Here is a 20,000-nt window from a genome sequence, read left to right as displayed (position 1 = left end):
AATCAGGGATTTGGCTAAGGTGTTTGGGTAATTAAATACAAAAGGGTTAGATTTTCCGAGGGACTGAGTCACCTTCTTAATAGTCTCCAGGTGTGGAATTTTTATTTTATTGTTGGGTGTATTTCTGGTCTTGTCTTTAGGGGGTCGGTAGAAAATTACGTTAGCTTTGTGAATTACTTTCTCAGTTATATGGTCAGGATACTTTAAAGATGAAAGTTGCTTACAAATTAGTTCAAATTCTTTCTCCAGGAAATCTGGGGAACAAATTAGTAAGGCTCTTAAGAACAGGTTGCTGGCTACACCTATCTTGATAGCAATGTCGTGATAGCTGCTAAAGTAGTGAATGTATGAAAGTGAAAACTTTGGTTTTCTATATATGGTAAATTTGTATTCTGCCGTGTCTCTGATTATTAAAGCATCAAGAAAAGGAATTTTGTTGTCTGTTTCCCATTCAACTTTAAATTTGATGCTGGGCACTAATGCATTTAATTTTGAAAGGAATTCATTGAAATTGCCCCACCTATTATCCCAAAATGTTAGAATATCATCTACATATCTCATCCACAGCATGTTTTTGGGTTTTGTTGCATTTATTACTGTAGTTTCAAAGTATTATATACAGACTGGCTAAAACAGAACTTAAAGGAATTCCCATAGTACACCTGAATTTTTGCTTGTAGAATGATTCCCCGAATGAAAATACGTTATGAGATCCACATAATTCAACTAACTTTATTATTTTGCTAAGCACCAATGGAAAATTATCTGAATAGGGGGATAATTTTTTTCTCAAAAACTGAAGAACGTCCTGTACTGGTACTTTTGTGAATGGGGAATCTACGTCAAGGCTTAAAAGCTTTATGTTGTGAAGTGGTATATATGCTTCTCTGAATTTGTGACAGAAATCTTCCGAATGTTTAATGTGACTGGGAGAAAAAGTGCCTAGAAAAGGGGAAAGGAGGCCAGCTAACCATTTAGAAATTTTGTAATTGAAATCTCCGGCACATGAAACGATGGGTCTGAATGGGAGTTTGTCTTTGTGAGTTTTGGGAAGGGCATAAAAGTAGGGTAATTTAGGATTAATTACTTTAAATTTCTCTAATAGTTCAATACTCTTTTTGTCTTGGCCAATTAATCTTACTTTCCTTGTGTCGCTAAGGAGCTGGTTGATTTTGTCGAGGTAGAAGTCTTTATCCATTATTACGATTTTGCAGTCTTTGTCGGATATGCTTATCATAATATCTAACTTTTTTAGCGGGTGGATGGCTATCATAGATCTAATGGGAACATGATATTTCTTATTTAGGTCAGTTAAAGCATTTAGTAACACTCCTTTTATACATATCTCTTCACGGCTGTAGTTTTTGTCACAGCCGTTAAGAGATATGTTTAAAAGGAGTGTTACTAAATGCTTTAACCGACCTAAATAAGAAATATCCTGTTCCCCGTAGATTTATGATAGCCATCCACCCGCTAAAAAAGTTAGATGTTATAATAGGTAGATCCGACAAAGACGGCAAAATCGTAATAATGGACAAAGACTTCTACCTCGACAAAATCAACCAGCTCCTTAGAGACACAAACACTTACGACAAACTGACGAAAAATCCTCTCCAAAACGTTCCCACAGAATTTTTTCGGAAAGTAAGATTAATTGGCCAAGACAAAAAGAGTATTGAACTATTAGAGAAATTTAAAGTAATTAATCCTAAATTACCCTACTTTTATGGCCTTCCTAAAACTCACAAAGACAATCTTCCATTCAGACCCAACGTTCGGAAGATTTCTGTCACAAATTCAGAGAAGCACATATCCCACTTCACAACATAAAACTTTTAAGCCTTGACGTAGATTCCCCATTCACAAAAGTACCAGTACAGGACGTTCTTCAGTTTTTGAGAAAAAAATTATCCCCCTATTCAGATCATTTCCCATTGGCGCTTGACATAATAATAAAGTTAGTTAAATTATGTGCATCTAATAACGTATTTTCATTCGGGGAATCATTCTACAAGCAAAAATTCAGGTGTAGTATGGGTAGTCCTTTAAGTCCTGTTTTAGCCAGTCAGTACATGGAATACTTTGAAACTACAGTAATAAATGTAATAAAACCCAAAAACATGCTGTGGATGAGATATGTAGATGATATTCTAATATTTTGGGATAATAGGTGGGGCAATTTTAATGAATTCCTTTCAAAACTAAACGCTTTAGTGCCCAGCATCAATTTTAAAGTTGAATGGGAAAGACAACAAAATTCCTTTTCTTAGTGTTTTAATAATCAGAGACACAACAGCATACAAATTTACCATATACAGAAAACCAAAGTTCTAATTTTCATACATTCACTACTTTAGCTATCATGAAATTGCTATCAAAATAGGTGTAGCCAGCAACCTGTTCTTAAGAGCCTTACTATTTGTTCCCCAGATTTCCTGGAAAGAGAATTTGGACACGATTAAGAAGGTGACTCAGACCCTCGGAAAATCTAACCATTTTGCATTTACTTACCCAAACACCTTAGCTAAATCCCTGGTTAACGTCCAACAAAAGACATCCCCCAAGGACACTGGAGTTTATCAAATCCCATGCCAGGACTGTGACCAATCTTACATCAGATTTATAGGTAATTCACTTCCCCAGAGATTAATACAACACAAATGGTCAGTTAGGTATGGACAACAGAACTCAGCTATTTTCAACCATGTAAATGAACATAACCATAGAATAAACTGGAATTTGTCACATATAATTTATAGCAGCAACTGCTGGTACAAGAGTCAAATGATGGAATCGGCCTTAATAAAAGAGAGGCAGGTAATGAACATCTCAAAAGGAGCATGGGTTTCAGATACGATCGACAAGATTTTCATTCAACCAACGCTTAAGAAGAATAAAGGAAGATTATCAGCGGGAGTGACCTAAATTGGCTTGACTGTGGATGGACCTCTTGGTATAAACACCACCTTTTCTGTAAACTTTTCTCATTCATCTACCTGAAGAGGGAGACAGCAGTCTCTGAAATATAGTACTTTTCTCTCTATATTTTGGTGTTTTTATGGGCTCCTTTTATTATATATATATATATATAATATATATTATATATATATATATATATATATATAATTTATATATATATATATATATATATATATATATATATATATATATATATATATATACATACATAACTATAAATGCATATAAATGAAATTGAAATAAAATAAATTGAACTATAATATCTAGAATAAAAGAAAAACACTTTTTAATCTCTTTACTGCTGCATCATATAAATCGGCCCGAAAGTTGTCCAAAAGTAAGAGGTATAACCTAACATCTCAAAATTTCTGACTACTGTCCATTAGCGAGAGTGATTCTTTAATAGCAGAGTCTCCCTATAATTACTGACATGGAATCCATTTTAGAATGAATATTCTAAGAGTATTACGAGAGAACTGGAAACAGGGTCGAATTCTATAATTCATAAGACGTTAACATGATCAGCAAAAATTGCTCGTAACTTCAAGAATTGAGAGACAGTTTAGTCCATAGTAGCTTTGATACCATTCCAGTCTGAGTATCAGGACTGTTCTTATATTTGAAGATATTCTAATGAAATAAGGCTATCCGGGTTTGGAAAATAACAAAACGGGTTATGTGCTTTACTTCAGAGCTTTTCGTTAAATCAGCATTCTTAAAGGTGGAATAAAATTATTTGCTGAATACTTGATTAGTCTTAATGGTACAAGAAACGATTTCATCGAGGATAAATGACAGAACATCTAATGTTTTCATTAGCTTCACCTTCATAAGCTCCTATCCCAGTTAATATTTTGTTTTAATTATTGTTTTCAATAGGAATATAAAGACCAAAGAGATTCCATGACCATAACCGAATACCAAGTAGAAATCTGAAGTCAGCTCACTGAAACAAGTAAAATGCTCACGAACAGCTCTGCTGGAGACATTAAGGAAAATGAATTGATAAAAAAAAACTCTTCTGCTGAAACCAGTAGTTACAGTGTTCTTCGTAATTTAAAAAAAAAAAAAAAAAAACATTATTTACCGCAGATTTATCCAAAACAATATTTTAACGAGAACATCACCAACATATGTATTGGGTATACCTTATACAGTAATGAAACATTGAAAGGTATTAAAAGGGCACTGTTATTTTAGATATTATGCTATAACTGTTTTCACTTCTTTTCCATTAACAAGAATCATTAGCAAGACTTTTAAAAGTTTCTAAATCAGTAAAAGAGGTTTACAAAATTTGATTGTTATCAAATTTACTTTTGCAAAAGAAATGAATTCATCCTTTATTATTATTATTAATATTATTATTATCATTATTATTATTATTATCATTATTATTATTATTATTATTATTATTATCATATTTTTTTTCACAATCCTCCGATTCGACTGGGTGGTATTTATAGTGTGGAGCTCCGGGTTGTATCCTGCCTCCTTAGGAGTCCATCATTCTTCTTACTATGTGCGCCGTTTCTAGGATCACACTCTTCTGTATGAGTCTTGGAGGTACTTCACCCTCTATTTTATCCAGATTCCTTTTCAGGGATCTTGGGATCGTGCCTAGTGTTCCTATGATTATGGGTACAATTTCCACTGGCATATCACATATCCTTCTTATTTCTATTTTCAGGTCTTGATACTTATCTATTTTTCCCTTTCTTTCTCTTCAACGATTTCATCGAGGATAAATGACTATGACATTTAATTGCAGAACATCTAATGTTTTCATTAGCTTCACCTTCATAAGCTCCTATCCCAGTTAATATTTTGTTTTAATTATTGTTTTCAATAGGAATATAAAGACCAAAGAGATTCCATGACCATAACCGAATACCAAGTAGAAATCTGAAGTCAGCTCACTGAAACAAGTAAAATGCTCATGAACAGCTCTGCTGGAGACATTAAGGAAAATGAATTGATAAAAAAAACCTCTTCTGCTGAAACCAGCAGTTACAGTGTTCTTCGTAATTTAAAAAAAAAAAAACATTATTTACCGCAGATCTATCCAAAACAATATTTTAACGAGAACATCACCAACATATGTATTGGGTATACCTTATACAGTAATGAAACATTGAAAGGTATTAAAAGGGCACTGTTATTTTAGATATTATGCTATAACTGTTTTCACTTCTTTTCCATTAACAAGAATCATTAGCAAGACTTTTAAAAGTTTCTAAATCAGTAAAAGAGGTTTACAAAATTTGATTGTCATCAAATTTACTTTTGCAAAAGAAACGAATTCATCCTTTATTATTATTTATTATTATTATTATTATATTATTATTATTATTTTATTATTATTATTATATTTATTTATTATTATTATTATTATTATTATTATTATTATTTGTCATATTTTTTTTCACAATCCTCCAATTCGACTGGGTGGTATTTATAGTGTGGATCTCCGGGTTGTATCCTGCTTCCTTAGGAGTCCATCATTCTTCTTACTATGTGCGCCGTTTCTAGGATCACACTCTTCTGCATGAGTCTTGGAGGTACTTCACCCTCTATTTTATCCAGATTCCTTTTCAGGGATCTTGGGATCGTGCCTAGTGTTCCTATGATTATGGGTACAATTTCCACAGGCATATCCACATATCCTTCTTATTTTCTATTTTCAGGTCTTGTACTTAATCTACTTTTTCCCTTTCTTTCTCTACAACTCTGGCGTCATACGGTATTGCGACAGCAATGAGTGATACTTTCTTCTTGATTTTGTCAATCAAAGTCACGTCTGGTCTATTTGCACGTATCACCCTATCGGTTCTGATATCATAGTCCCAGAAGATCTTTGCCTGATTGTTTTCTATCACTCCTTCAGGTTGGTTCTCTTACCACTTATTACTGCAAGGTAGCTGGTGTTTCTTGCACAGGCTCCAGTGGAAGGCTTTTGCCACTGAATCATGCCTCTTTTTGTACTGGTGCTGTTCAAGTGCCGGACATTCGCTTGCTATGTGGTTTATAGTTTCATTTTTCGTATTGCACTTCCTACATATGGGAGAGATGTTATTTCCATCTATCGTTCTTTGAACAAATCTGGTTCTTAGGGCCTGATCTTGTGCCGCTGTTATCATTCCTTCAGTTTCCTTCTTGAGCTCTCCCCTCTGTAACCATTGCCAATTGTCATCGCTGGCGAGTTCTTTAGTCTGTCTCATGTATTGTCCGTGCATTGGTTTGTTGTGCCATTACTCTGTTCTGTTTGTCATTATCCTGTCTCTGTATATTTCTGGGTCTTCGTCTACTTTTATCAGTCCTTCTTCCCGTGCACTCTTTAGCCACTCGTCTTTACTGGTTTTCAGATATTGCCCCAGTGCTCTGTTCTCGATGTTGACGCAGTCCTCTATACTTAGTAGTCCTCTCCCTCCTCCCTTTCGTGTTATGTATAGTCTGCCCGTATTTGCTCTTGTGTGTAGTGCTTTGTGTATTGTCATATGTTTCCTTGTTGCGGAATTCTGCCTTCGTCCATTCCACTATTCCTGCGCTGTATCTGATTACTGGTACTGCCCATGTGTTTATGGCTTTTATCATATTTCCGGCATTGAGTTTTGACTTGAGTATCGCCTTGAGTCTCTGCATGTATTTTTTCCCGATCGTGTCCTTCATCTCTTGGTGTTTTATATCTCCTCCTTCCATTATTCCCAGGTATTTGTATCCCATCTCATCTATGTGTTTGATGTTGTTCCCATCTGGTAGCTTTATCCCTTCAGTCCTTGTCACTTTGCCCTTTTGTTTGTTGACTAAAGCACATTTTTCTATTCCAAACTCCATCCTGATTTCCCAAAATACAATCCTTACAGTCTAGATATGGGTATCTATTTCCTTGATGCTCTTACCATACAGCTTGATGTCGTCCATGAACATCAGATGGTTAATTCTGTTGCCTCTTTTCTTGAGTTGGTACCCAGCATCCATCTTCTGCAGTACTTTTGTCATGAGAATCATGGCTACTATGAAGAGTAGTGGGGACAGTGAGTCGCCCTGGAAGATCCCTCTCCTGATATTCACCTCTGCTAGTCTTATTCCAGAGCTTGTAAGTATTGTATTCCAGTTGCGCATTGTATTTTTGAGGAAGCTGATGGTGTTTTCCTCTGGCCCATATATTTTCAGGCATTCTATTAGCCATGTGTGTAGTATCAAGTCGAAGGCTTTCTTATAGTCTATCCATGCCATACTTAGGTTGGGTTTCCTTCTCTTACTGTTCTTCATTACCAATTTGTCTGTCAGGAGCTGGTCTTTTGTGCCCCTACACTTCCTTCTGCAGCCTTTCTGTTGGTGGGGGATGGTGTTTGTATCCTCTAGGTAGTTGTATAGCCTTTCGCTGATGATACCTGTTAGCAACTTCCATATTATTGGTAGGCAGGTGATAGGCCTGTAGTTACTGGCAATATTTCCCTTATTCTTGTCTTTCTGGACTAAGGATGTTCTTCCATATTATTATTATTATTATTTATTATTATTATTATTATTTTTTTTTTTTTTTTTTTTTTTTTGCTCTATCACAGTCCTCCAATTCGACTGGGTGGTATTTTTTTTTTTTTTTTTATAGTGTGGGGTTCCGGGTTTGCATCCTGCCTCCTTAGGAGTCCATCACTTTTCTTACTATGTGCGCCGTTTCTAGGATCACAATCTTTTGCATGAGTCCTGGAGCTACTTCAGCCTCTAGTTTTTCTAGATTCCTTTTCAGGGATCTTGGGATCGTGCCTAGTGCTCCTATGATTATGGGTACGATTTCCACTGGCATATCCCATATCCTTCTTATTCTATTTTCAGATCTTGATACTTATCCATTTTTTTTCCCTCTCTTTCTCTTCAACTCTGGTGTCCCATGGTATTGCGACATCAATGAGTGATACTTTCTTCTTGACTTTGTCAATCAACGTCACGTCTGGTCTGTTTGCACGTATCACCCTATCCGTTCTGATACCATTAGTCCAGAGGATCTTTGCCTGATCGTTTTCTATCACTCCTTCAGGTTGGTGCTCGTACCACTTATTACTGCAAGGTAGCTGATGTTTCTTGCACAGGCTCCAGTGGAGGGCTTTTGCCACTGAATCATGCCTCTTTTTGTACTGGTTCTGTGCAAGTGCCGGGCATTCACTTGCTATGTGGTTTATGGTTTCATTTTTCGTATTGCACTTCCTACATATGGGAGAGATGTTATTTCCGTCTATCGTACTTTGGACATATCTGGTTCTTAGGGCCTGATCTTGTGCCGCTGTTATCATTCCTTCAGTTTCCTTCTTTAGCTCTCCCCTCTGTAGCCATTGCCAATTGTCATCGCTGGCTAGTTCTTTAGTCTGTCTCATGTATTGTCCGTGCATTGGTTTGTTGTGCCAGTCCTCTGTTCTTTCTGTCTTTTCTCCTGTCTCTGTATATTTCTGGGTCTTCGTCTACTTTTTTATTAGTCCCTTCTTCCATGCACTCTTTAGCCACTCATCTTCACTGGTTTTCAGATATTGCCCCAGTGCTCTGTTTTCGATGTTGACGCAGTCCTCTATACTTAGTAGTTCTCTCCCTCCTTCCTTTCGTGTTATGTATAGTCTGTCCGTATTTGCTCTTGGGTGTAGTGCCTTGTGTATTGTCATTTGTTTCCTGGTTTTCTGATCTATGCTGCGGAGTTTTGCCTTCGTCCATTCGACTATTCCTGCGCTGTATCTGATTACTGGCACTGCCCATGTGTTTATGGCTTTTATCATATTTCCGGCGTTGAGTTTTGACTTGAGTATCGCCTTGAGTCTCTGCATATATTCTTTCCTGATCGTGTCCTTCATCTCTTGGTGTTTTATATCTCCTCCTTCCATTATTCCCAGGTATTTGTATCCTGTCTCATCTATGTGTTTGATGTTGCTCCCATCTGGTAGCTTTATCCCTTCAGTTCTCGTTACTTTGCCTTTTTGTATGTTGACTAAGGCGCATTTTTCTATTCCAAACTCCATCCTGATGTCCCCAGATACAATCCTTACAGTCTGGATTAGGGTATCTATTTCCTTGATGCTCTTACCATACAGCTTGATGTCGTCCATGAACATCAGATGGTTGATTTTGTTGCCTCTTTTCTTGAGTTGGTACCCGGCATCCATCTTCTGTAGTACTTTTATTATTATTATTATTATTATTATTATTATTATTATTATTATTATTATTATTATTATTATTATTATTATTATTATTATTATTATTATTCAAAAAGGAGTAACATGTTTGTAGAAGAAATATAGATGATAATCACATTTGCCATCAAGCATATTGAAAAGCTTTCAATCTTTCACATATTATGTTGTCATCCGTCATTCATGAGAATAGGTTTAAGCCGTTTAAAAATGATCAGGGAATCCCTTTTACACATGACTCAGTTTGACGAATTTCCACTGAGATTAGTCAAATCTTGCTCTTGTGGACTGACGGTATTGGATACGAATTCACAGCTGGTTCGATATAACATACTTAGGCTAAAACAACATTTGGCTCTACTGATAAACGGAATTAATTCAACTCACGGCTGAGTTTTCCCATCTCTCTCTCTCTCTCTCTCTCTCTCTCTCTCTCTCCTTTAAAACTTTCTTCTTTCTCATCTTTTACATCCCTATCGATTCACGTTAAAGAGACGGGAGTTCATCCCTTTAGTAAGGTTGAAAAAACCTATTAGATATATATATATATATATATACATATATATATATATATATATATATATATATATATATATATATATATATATATATATATATGTATATATATATATATATATATACTATATATACGTATATATATATATATATATATATATATATATATATATATATATATATATATATATATATATATATATATATATATGTGTGTGTGTGTGTGTGTGTGTGTGTGTATGTGTATATACACACACACACATATATATATATATATATATATATATATATATATATATATATATATATATGAATATTTATCACATCACCGTGATTCATATAAATCATTAGAGCAACAAATGTCCATTAATATCTAAGTCGCTTTACCTCGGAATTGATATATTTTAATATATGTACCGAGGGGGAATTTTTAGTTGATAATAATTTCGTACCCCCATGGGATCGAACCACCATCCAGTTGGACTGGGAACGAAATCAGGATCGGACAGTGACGCTACCGAAACGGCTATCAGAGAGACTAAAGGTTTATATCGATTCTGACCATTACAAATCAACGCCGATCTCGTTGTATTTTGTAATTAGAATCGATATGAAACCCCCTCCACCATGCTAGCCGATTCGAGTGTTTGACCCACGCAGCCTTGTTATGAATATTTATCACATCACCGTGATTCATATAAATCATTCGAGCTACAAATGTCCTTTAATATCTAATTCGCTCTACCTCGGAATTTATAATATTTCATATATGTACCGAGGGGGCCAGGGGGAATTTTAGTTGATAATAATTTCGTACCCCCATGGGAACCCGCCTCCTTTACAATTAAAATCGCTAAACAAACAAAACCATATGCAGAGGGTGATCAAATCTATATCCAAAATATATGTGAGCAAAGGTTTGAACTATAAGCTAACGCCTAAGTATTTAGAAATTATTAACAGCAAATAGGCTAAAAGTTCAAAACATATCAAAACCTACTGACATACGGATTATTCCATTGGCTCATATTCGTAGTCAATGAAAAAAGGTGAAGAAAGAAAGGCTAGGAGTGAAAATATGTATACCTATATGTAACTTACAGGGTAAATAGTATATATAAAATTTCTATGAAATTTTTTTTTATTAGTTTTGAATAAGAATCTAATTTAACATGATTAATTACATATATTTTACTATTTGCTGGTTTCCAACATGAAACTTCTATTGTTCAGATTGGTACTGTTTTTTCAGACATTCTTCTCGTGTGGGTGGAATGTTAAAACAAAAAATATCCAATTTACACATGGCTCTATCATTGAAAGAACTGAGGATGTATTGTATTACAGCGAGTAACGTAATTCGTGAAGTTGACTTGCGAGCAATTTTCTTGCCAGAAGATGATGTCATTAACCGTAAAAGCGACTTTTCACATTTTGCTGAATCATTGGATCAATTGCACAAGCGCCATTTTCCTTTTAACCCAGAGAATCCGGTTGCACAGACTTTGTCTGTAGCTGAAATGTTATCTTATGATTTGCAAAAGAAGACAGCTGAAGCGGAATGCTTAGCTCGTGAACTTATGTGGACCTTAGGTCACAATAATGTAGAAAGACATAATCCATTCTTATTCGCCGTGCTCAATATTTTTGGGTCCGTTGCAAGTAATGAGCAAAATAAGAGAATAGAATTTCTACAACATCAAAATGAATTTTAATCTGAACTTCCCAGACAATAGAGTCAATAAATCCGCTTATGACATTGGTGAACGAGCGTTCTAGTAATATAAATCAGATCATGGATATGCAATATTTACTTGTAACATTAGCATATTACAATTCAAAAGTAGATCATATCCATGGGAAAATTTAACATTTTATTGAAAAATCCAAAGATTATGTAGAAGCAATTACACTAGCTACAAAGGGAGTTATTTCGCTGCATTTCTTGCCTATTAAAGATTTACCATTAACCTTAGAGAATGCGTGTGAGAAGCTTGGCTATGCACCTTTGTTAGAGGTACACAAGATCGAATTTTATTACAGCTTAATTTCAGTAAGCGTAGAGAATTACAAAATCATGATTAATATTCCCTTCAATTCTTCTGATGCCTGGAAATCTTACAAAATAGCTCCATTTCCCACTTACATGTCTAATAGTTCATAGTTCACTACCAGTGATATAAAATTTTTCTGGCTATGTATTAATTTCCCATAATAAGGAACTTTTTACGGTCGTCAGAGACCTTAATTGGTACACTCATTGTTCTAATGCCATGGGTAATAAAGTTTGTACAGCTGACTCTTTTGAATTCCATAATATATCAGCGAATTCATGTGAGTTAGGTCTAGTCCTTAACGGCTCTCTCCCTCACACGTTTGAATGTTGTCTGAATTTACTTTACCCTTTTGACAAGAATAAGTTCGCTTACAGGCTGAATAACGGAACCTGGCTACGCTTCACAGTCGAAGAGTTTAACGTCGCATGCCCGGATGGATCGTCTACAACTTCAAGACTGTTCATCGCTGCGGACGGAAGCAGTGGAGCAACGCCCACCTACAACGTACGGGAAATAAGCACCATCATAAGAGAGCGGACTTATTTCGCTAACTTTTCCTGGACCAGCACCCATATCCCAGCATTACCTTTGCCTTTTTAATGAGAAGGTGGCCCAGCAGCTGTCGAAATTGACTACAATGGACCATACTTCCCACGCTTACTACTCCAGGGAGGACATTCAATTCTACGTTTTTCTGGCAATGACCCTCGTTCTGGTGGTGATTTTAATCACCGCGAACGTATTTGTATGGCGTAGGATGAGGAGAACAAGTATGGCTGATCAACAGAACGTCGGACCCCGCCCAGACAATTTTCCAGTGGCCCTTAAGGCATTTGATTTTAGAGCCATTTGAAATTGGCCATTTAATTTGATTCCAGGAGGTTGTTTGGAACTGTGAATTGTATGAAATGCTGTTTGAGACGCTAGCTAAATATGTAGTAGAAATCTCCTTGGCAACGTATTCCATATGAAAAGCATGAGTATCTTAATTGTAATCTACCTTAACCATTTTATCTATGAGCATACATAATTGAAGCATATTAAAGTTAAACAATGAATCATTATTTTTGTTCGTCTACGCACTGGGAATCTATATAAAGTGCACCTAAAATAATCACTTAGATTAATCACTTATATTAATCATTTGTATTAATCAAACAAATCAGGTAGCCTATAATCAATCTGTTACCTTGTATCTTATCACTTTTGGGTACCATTAATTTCAATTACTATATGATTTTTATCATGTAATCTTTATGTCATGCAATTATCAGAAATACGTCAGTATTTTCTGTAGTAAATGTATCCTCATGACTGGCAGTATATAACTGTATCATTATATATCACATGTGATCATTATTATTTACTATTATATCATATGCATATGTCTTATACCTTATACGTGGATCTGTATTTGTGTACTCCATGTATTTTTCTTTACTTACAAGTATTTTCTATGTCAGATTTTTACATATAACCAGTTGTATGTCATTTTCTTATACACTTTGATGTAAGTTACATGTTTATTACATCTTTGCATCTATATTTAAAAAAAATTACACTGTTACAAGTCAAGTGCAAGTCAAACTTTCTGCATAACTATAATCTAATGTTTGATTTTACATAGCGGACCGAGCATTATGTAATGATTACATATAAATATGAATGTATTGAGACATTCTATAAGTTGCAACATGTTGTTGAGTTAATGTGATGACTCCTGTGTTCCAGTAGAATCTTTCAGTATTTGAAAACAAGAGTTAGTGAATAGCTGACATTGCCTTGACGTTGCTCTGACGACGCTTTGTATAACATCTTAGTTTGTATACACCTGGATCATCAGTTTAAGAAGGTAACGCCAACCGATGCCCCATTGGCAAAATACATGTTGTCTTTCCCATTACAGTCTGTGCCTACGTGACAGACCTAGATTCGTATGTTCATTTGTTTGTATAACATTGAGCAATGTATCGCTCACCTATGATCTTGTAAACCGAATTGTATATCAGACTTTTATCACACTTCTCCGCTTGAAGAGCTATCCAAATCTTCCTGTATATATTGTGATGTATGCTTGTTAAATATTACTTGTTATTTAACTATGAGTTTTGCCGTCTTCAAACCTACATACCAGAAGTAACGATTGATGGGGACTTAGAAGAAATATCATCACAGTCATGATACTTTGACGAAGATGTAATGTATACCAACCGACACTTGTGGATATCATCGCAGGTCAAAACAATTGCAAGGCGACTCCCTTATACATCTACTTTAACTTCCACATTTTTTCCCGTTCCACTTCATCCTCCCATCTCATAATTCTCATTTAAGTAGGTCTGGGACTTCCCACTCCTCTCACATGGGGGAGAGCACATTCCATCTCCTTCTCATTATTATCTCATCACCATATGGAACTCCCGTCATTTCACTTTTGGTAATATTTTTACTGGCTTGCGTTTGGCTCGTGATAATCTGCTTTAAACTTTATTCATAAATCAAAATATCTTTTAGATAACGTCTCCTGTTCATAGTATAATTTACGTCTGTATGTTATTTTAACAGTAGTAATATACCGTGAAGTGAAAGACTATTATACAAGCGGACTGGCTAAACAAAAATAACTGCTAAATAGCATGCCTCTAGCATCTAATGTTCCATTAATAAAATATTCTCGCGTAAAAATCACCGAAATACTTTTTGTCATGGTAATGCAAACAATTAAAACGTATGTTGTGATGCTGACGAATTTAATTGTGTAATGATAATCTATTAGTAAAAATTCCATGTATTGGAAGTTTAGAAAAATATTACGTTCTTAAATATAAATGAAAGGTGATAATCGTTTCATTTTTTTTAATCTCGGATAACAAATTGGAATTATATTATTATGGGACAAGACGAAAAGTAGCGAATGTATCATGAATGATATAGGAAGGAATCTTCAGAAAGGAATCGACAACATATTTAATTTCTTAAACTGGTACTTTGCTTATGTTGAAATACTTATTAACAGTTGAAAGATGAAACAGCAACCTGAAGTAAGAGTAAATGAAGCGAAACAAAGATTAAAAAGTAAAGAGCGTTAAAATTCAATCAGGTTGAATATTTCAAGTGACATTTTCCACCAGAACAAGTTACCACGAAAAAAGTTATTTGTTGTGTTAGAACTCTGTAACATCTAAAAGTTAGTATGCACAGACGTATATCTAAAAATAACACATAATGCAAGACACAAAAGGCGCCCGCACATGTTGATTAAGTTTTCAGTAAAACCAGTCGGAAATATTTTTCTTTCATTGAACAGAAAATATAGAAAAGAAAACTCGAATTTGTTTTTTCTCTTATCCTCCATCCAGTCACAGATATAAATCTTACAACTGATGCATATTTTCTTCACTCACTCTCACTTTATGGTTAAGTTTAGAGCCTTGTGCCTCGATTCTACTTTCAGGTTATGTTTTTAAAAAATCCCTCACTCTCCCACCCCCTCACTTTTTTGGGGGGTTTTGTTTCCATTTAAATCAAATGCATATAACTCCTTTCTCTTATTTCACTCCTGGATTATGCCTCACTCGATAACACTAGCTACATTCAACCGAAAGACCTAGGTCTCTCTCTCTCTCTCTCTCTCTCTCGTTCTTTGCTCTATCTCCCCCTTTGTTATTCTCTCTCTAGGCTCATTAAGCCATGAAAATCATCATAGACTTTTCCTTTTCTGCTTATATTCCGTCCCCTTTTATTCCATTAAATTCCTCTCCCTCTCCTGTCTGTTTTGATATCTCTGCCCTTCAGTTCACTTCTCATTAACCAACGTCCCCCTCTCCTCGTCTGTCACTTTCAGCTCTTCTTGCTTTGTCATCTTTTCTTGTTTTTTCAATTATTTTTCCTCCACGTATGCACTAATGACACATTTGCGTATCACGGTCATAAAAAGTGACTTATGAAAATTTTTGTGATACCCAAGGCAGTTTTATTTTCTTTATTCAGGGCAGCTCTATGTAAACCGTAGCTGTGGATCGAACATAGAGAGAAAAAGAGAGAAAAGAGGATAACAGAGAGGATAAATCTAGAATGAAGCGACAAACCCAATTCCCGAAGGATGGGAAGTTATAGGGAAGGACGCTAAAGGGAGAGAAGCAACCACGACAACTTTTGTCAAGGAAAACGAAACAGCGTCTCAACAGTAAGTTAAGAAATGAAAAGAAGAGGACCCTCTCTGCACATACAGAAAAAGACAAACATGCAGACGGAATTGTCTTCGATGTAATTTTGCTTTGTAGACGAAACATGAAGAGTCCCAAATAAGAGGGCGATATTCCAAACAGGTACTGATAAGATTTGCAAATATCTTCAGAAAGCTCGACATCAAATCAAAACACCATTATTTTTAGTATTGGATCTAGGATTGAACCATTTTGTACCGTGCATTACAAGTCTCAAGTAATTTTAACCTCTAAAGTTCTGATGACGTATGTCGGTTTCGCTTTTGCTTATAAGGTCCTGTCAAACCTATTAATAAAATATAATAACGAGGGTTCGTTCAATTCCTGTCAAAAACAATGCACCGTATCCAGGCTTGTTTTATTTCACTGTGGGATAAACTGATTATGTTTTACAAGTTGTTACATACTTTGCTTTCCATTACTAATTACGGCTTCATCATCAGTTGTCGTCAGAGTCATACGAATCCTTTATTCTAATCGTAGTACTTTACATACCAAGATTCCTGACTCTTATGGTGGACCTGAGTAAATAAGTGTTAATTTCATTAATATTTGTCATGACCATTATTTAATTCATTAACATTATACATTCATTATACATTATAAGTTTATTTGCGTTATTTTCTTTGCTTGTTTCAGAGTCAAAAACTTTATTTAATACACTGAAAACGAACATTTAGATTCCGATGACCCACAATTTCATTGAGTCAAAATGAATATGAAAGTAAAACTGAATTCTTAAGACAGCAGCCATATTATGCATCGATCTCCCGCACTGATGACAGCGATTAACTTTGAATGTCTCCGCATCCAGAAACACTGCGTAAATCTCTCCAGGAAAATCATAGAGCATATCACACTTATTTCTAAAGGCACTTAAAGCACTTTACATATGTAGCTAGGAAGAGAATCAAACATGAAGTCGTATGATTGACAATAAACTTTTCGCATAAAACAAAGCGATTGAAAAGAGGCATTGAAAGTGCGACTGGACTAAACTTAATTTAAAGATGCAGCTTATACTGTTAATATTTACAGTAATGATTAGCATCTATATCATTAGCATTACTGAAAGTTCGAGGGAAGAAGTGAAATGAATGTGGGGTATCTTCAGGGAAGTGTAACTTTACTGAGAATTATTTTTGGGTGGGGTGATTTCATCAAATTTTTGCCTTATTTCTCCTTTGATGCTGTTAAAAAAACTGACCACCCATTGAGTATATATATATATACATATATATATATATATATATATATATATATATATATATATATATTGTAAGTAAGCCTTAGGATTTTTATAATGTATTAGCTTACTTAGGTTAGCTTTTAAGTTCCTCTTTCATTTCTGAAGGCTGTAAAGTTCATTGTTAATTCGCCTTCTTGTTAGTAGGGGTCTCCTCACTCCAGTGGTATTTTTGTGTAGTCTTGTTGACTAATCCTCCCTGTTTCTCCCCTCCATATTTTGGCTCTGCTGAGTTGACTTGAGACCTGATTTCCAAGCTGCAGGCAGTTGGTATCTGCACCCTGACTTGTGAGCCTGCTATCTCTCTCGGATTTACAGCAAGTCTCAGAAAATATATATCTTCAGTTGGCAGTTTCTCCACATCTCTGCCATTTTATTATTGCCTCTGGTGCAGTACTTGCCAGAGGGGCCTCGCTTGGCGACGGTAAGGCATGTCATCCATTTATTATAAAAAGTATTGACCAAGATTACTGGGATCACGGCTGCACTGCAGTAGTCAGAAGAATTTTCTGATAGAGCTCTATAGTAATTGTATTGTGATTTGCAGTCCTCTGCCTTTATTGGAGTGCTTATGGAAGGAGACCTTCATCGTCTCATCATCATCCTTTAGAGTGTAAAATTCAGGTTATTCCTTTCTTTTTGTTATTTTCTATTCCTCTCTGGGTCCCCTTTCCTCCTTCAGAGGTTGAATGCGTTGCCTAATCATTTGGGTACATGTTGTGTAAATGATTTTGTGATTTAATGTTATTGAAGAGGCCTAGTTATAACTTCCTGTATTTTATTGAATTATAATATATATTGTTTTTTTTTCCATTGTTTTGCTATCCCCCTTGAGTTATTCTTGTGCTGCATTTACCTGGGCTTGCTTCCACCTTAGTGGATTGTTGCCTTTTGAACACCTAAGTTTGTGGTATTTTGATTAGTTATGGTCCTGTAGACCTAGTGTGTGTTGTGGTCCAACGAGGCCATTATATATATATATATATATATATATATATATATATATATCATATATATATATGCAGAAGCCAGGTACTATGTCGTATCTATAAGTAAAGGGTCCGAACAGGACCGAAAGTACTTTGGCTATCTCGCTTTTTCATTTTTTCCTTCGTGGCAAAAACCTTTATTTATATATATATATATATATATATATATATATAATATATATATATATATATATATATATTATATATATCAGTCCAGTTACATTCCACATAGGAAAATGAAAATGGTTTATCTCAGAAAATGCCAACAGTTTCGTCCTCCAATGGAAGACGAAACTGTTATTTCCTGAGATAAACCATTTTCATTTTCCTATGTGGAATACAACTGAATTACCATATCTTCGTGCCTAAGAAGATTACCAGTACGAGCTACTCCCATAGTCTGCAACTTCAACCCCATTGGAATTTCAAGCAACGGGGAAATCGCGAAAGGGGAAGGAAGCATTAGAGGAAGGACAGATGGGGAGGACGAAGAAAGGGGAGGAAAGACACGAAGAGACTAACAGTTTTTAGCCTCTGGATATCAGTGTTGTCTATAAGATATGCTTTCTGAGTTCTGTTTGGGGTATATATATATATATATATATATATATATATATATATATATATATGACTGTAAAAATGTTTTCTGTAACAACAGAATTCCATCTAATAAAAGGAGCCCATAAAAAACACCAAAATGTAGAGAGAAAAGTACTATATTTCAGAGACTGCTGTCTCTCTCTTTTCAGGTATATGAATGAGAAAAGTTTACAGAAAAGGTGGTATTTATACCAAGAGATTCGTCCACAAGTAAGCCAATTTAGGTCACCCCCGCTGATAATCTTCCTTTAATCTTCTTAAGCGTTGGTTGAATGAACACTGCGTCGACGATGTCCGATGTCCAATTCCCTTTTGAGATGTTCATTACCTGCTTCTCTTTTATTAAGGCCGATTCCATCATTTGACTCTTGTACCGGCAGTTGCTGCTATAAATTACACGTGACATATTCCAGTTTATTCTATGGTTATGTTCATTTATATGGTTGAAAATAGCCGAGTTCTGTTGTCCATACCTAACTGACCGTTTGTGTTGTATTAATCTCTGGGGAAGTGATTACCTGTAAATCCGATGTAAGTATTGGTCACAGTCCTGGCATGGGATCTCATATACCCCAGAGTCTTTGGGCGATGTCTTTTGTTGGACGTTAAACAGGGATTTGGCTAAGGTATTTGGGTAGGTAAATGCAAAAGGACTCTGCAATCAAACCCCTTCCCTCTATCACACAAGATTTTCCTGGAAGAAAGAATCACCAATACGAGAAACGACATCTTCGTGCTACGCAGAGTGATATATGGAACTCAATCTAATCTTCGCCTCCTCACTACGGACCACGTATACAGGTATCTGATTTCATTCTGTTCCGACATTGCTGCCTATAATAGCGTGACTCATTCCAACAGACTTTTACGCAAGTTAAATAACCTAATAGATAATAGCGCATGGAATAATCTTGAACAACAAGACAAAGTTTTAAACTTATCCAACACCCCCTTACTGTAAATCAACATTTAGTTTTAAATTTAGGCTTATCCTTTGCCCTTATGCCAGACCGCAAAAACAACCTAGACTTCATAGTGGCTTTTGATAAATTCATATCTGACAAAAACTACAGCCGTGAAGAGATATGTTAAAAGGAGTGTTACCAAATGCTTTAACTGACCTTCATAAGAAATATCCTGTTCCCCGCAGATTCATGATAGCCATCCACTCGCTAAAAAAGTTAGATGTTATAATAAGTAGATCCGACAAA

This window comes from Macrobrachium nipponense, chromosome 6 (assembly GCF_015104395.2).
Source record: "Macrobrachium nipponense isolate FS-2020 chromosome 6, ASM1510439v2, whole genome shotgun sequence".
Classification (NCBI taxonomy): domain Eukaryota; kingdom Metazoa; phylum Arthropoda; class Malacostraca; order Decapoda; family Palaemonidae; genus Macrobrachium; species Macrobrachium nipponense.
Note: the sequence above shows the minus strand (reverse complement) of the source record.